This window comes from Lemur catta, chromosome 1 (genome assembly GCF_020740605.2).
Source record: "Lemur catta isolate mLemCat1 chromosome 1, mLemCat1.pri, whole genome shotgun sequence".
Classification (NCBI taxonomy): Eukaryota; Metazoa; Chordata; class Mammalia; order Primates; family Lemuridae; genus Lemur; species Lemur catta.
In genome coordinates, this window is record NC_059128.1 from 50596659 (window position 1) to 50599597 (window position 2939).

At 28.3% G+C, this 2939-nt stretch overlaps 1 pseudogene; it reads left to right on the forward strand.

Moving 5' to 3' along the window:
* Nucleotides 1–2145: 2145 nt before the first annotated feature.
* LOC123631237 lies at nucleotides 2146–2242 on the forward strand (annotated as a pseudogene).
* Nucleotides 2243–2939: the final 697 nt, after the last annotated feature.

Consider the following 2939-nt stretch of genomic DNA (forward strand, 5'->3'; position numbering starts at 1 on the left):
TCACTTTCATAGAGGAGACAAATGTGTAAAGTAGAATTATAATTCAAAATTATAAATGCTATCATGAGATAGTATGAGAACAACCCAAATATACATCAACATATGAATAGATAAAATGTGGTATATACATACAACGATGTATTATTCAGTCTTAAAAAATAAGTAACTCCTGCCATTTGTAACATGGATAAGCTTGAAGGACATTATGCTAAGTGAAATAAGCCAGGCACAGAAAGACAAATAATGCATGGTTCCATTTATATTAATATGAGGTACCAGAAATAGTCAAATTCATAGAAGCAGAGAATATAATAGTGGTTGCCAGAGCTGGGAGTAGGGAAATAAAAATATGTTTGTCAGTGGCTCTAAAGTTTCAGTTATGCTAGATGAATGTTTTGTGTATCTGCTGTATAAAATAATGTCTATAGTTAATAACATGGTATTGTGCACTTCAAAGTTTGTTATAAGAGAAAATCTAATGTCAAGCATTCTTACTACAAAAACAAACAAAACTAAACGTTTAAAACTAAAAAAGGGACACAAAAAAACTTCAGGAGGTGATAGATACATATGTATTATCTTGACTATAGTAATGATATCATGGGTGTTTGCATATGCCCAAATTCAATACATATGTACAATTCTTTATATATAAATAATACATCAATAAAACTGTTTGTAAAAGTAGCTAGGTGTTTTCTGTTGGTAATTCAATTTCCACAGTTTCTAATAATTTTTAGAAGAGATAAAAAGATAATCTCCTGCTACATTTTTTGATTGGTATACCACTTTTACTAGCAAGAACTTACATAAAAAGGAACAAAAACTTTACAAATCAGGATATGACTATTTTAATAATCTGTAATAACACAAAATTAATGTTGATAGTATTGAAAATTCCAAAAGTTTCTTTTTCCCCCTGAAGCCCAATAAAAGAGTTGGAATTTTGTTTGGGGTATTATAAATACATAATACATTAGAATTTTATAATGTCTAAGTATTTTCAGGGAGGGAACAATCAATATATTTTCAATAATCTCTGTCTTTTAAAACAAATCTTTGTTTACATTAAATACAGCTTTCAGACTACTACCAGTTTTCCTCTCAATATACAGGCATACCAAACTCTTTAGGAAATCCCATCTTCCTCACTCAGCTTACTTCATCTCTCAGTTTACTGGGAATGCTATTTATAGTATATATATACACACACACACACACACACAGGTTTCTTAATTTTTTTAATTATTTTAAATTAATATATTAAAATATTTTCCCATGACAAAAAATTAGGTTCTTAATTCCTTACCTAAACCATATAGAATAATATTCCATAGTTTAAGGTAGATAATTATTCTTTAACTACATTTACATTTCCTCCCATCTATGGATCCATAATTTTCAAGTACTTAAAGTGAAATGTTTCTAAACCCCAACACATTTTTTGTCCTAATATTACTGTAGATTGAGAAGTAACACATTAAGACAATCTAATAACAGTTAAGTTTTTGTTCTTTCCAAATGCCATTTCAGAGATACAAAGTAAAAATGTTCTATTTTCTAATTTCATTGTTCTTTTTATTTTAGGTGTTAACAGCAGCCCAAAAACTAACAAAAATTTCCAAAATAATTCACAATAGTTTGCAAATTTCTCTAGTACTATTTTTTTTTAATTTTTAAAAATATTTTTCATACTAATGTCATACGTTGACTTGTCATTCCATTTTTCGTTATTGCTCCACAAATTAAAATCTCCCTGATCCCTTTACTCTATCTACTTACTAAGAGTTTTCCGTAAAGGATCACCATTCATTTAACCCAAAAATGCATTGGCCTTTCCACAGGCTTTATCTTACTTAAATCCCTGTAGAATTTTCTGTTGAATAGCTCCTTTTCTAAAAAGTCTTTTATCTGGAGCATCCTCTCTCTCTCTACCTCTTTTTTTTTTTTTTTGGTTTATTATTATATCTTTCAAAGCCTTTGTTGACTCTGGTCTCCCCCACACTGATATTAAACGTTGAATTTTTAAAGATATTTTCTTTGGTCCTTTTCCTTCTGTCTCTAATTTATGGTTTATTTTTTAATACATTTTCTTATTTGAAGATTCTAGTATATGTGAATCTTTTATTAAAAAAGTTCATGCTGGTGCTCACTTCGGCAGCACATATACTAAAATTGGAAGGATACAGAGAAGATTAGCGTGGTGGATAGAATAAAAAATTTAAAAAAAAAAGAAAATTTCATGCTGACTTCTTTACCCAGCCAACACTTAATGTTTTCTGTATTCATCTTTCATTTTTTTGTGTATCTTCACTTAATATTTTTGTATTCAAGTCTCTCTACTAGAAACTAATCTTTTAAGATTAGTGCCTTCATAATATTCTTGTTTATTTACATCCCCAGAAAAGAGTTTTACGTAGAATAAGTGCTTAAAAACGTTTATCCTAAAACCTCTTCAGAAAGTTGTGTGTGCGAAAGTCACACGTCGTAACCTCACTTTATAACATTCCAAATACCAAGACTAGGTAAACTATAACTAAAAATGACATTATATTAATTTTAATCCTTTGCTTTTCAAATGGAAAGCCTTTTTTACTCAACTAGATATCACCAAAATAGGCTGGCTAGTTGATATTTTAAAACAAATGGGACTACTGATAAAGAAAAAGCATAGCAAATAATTTTGTTTCCAGCATATTATTATAAACATATATGAAAACATATTTATCATGTTTTTCATAAATGACAGCTTCATTCAGACTTCATTACATATTTTATTTTTTAAAGATATCAATGATTAAATATGTAAAGAGAATATTTTATATTAATAATGTTTATGCATTTTGAGTAATTAATATAACTCATAATAAAGGTTATGATAAATTCTTCAGAAAGGGACTTTTTGAAAATTTCTCATGCCCCAGCATTTTTAATTATAT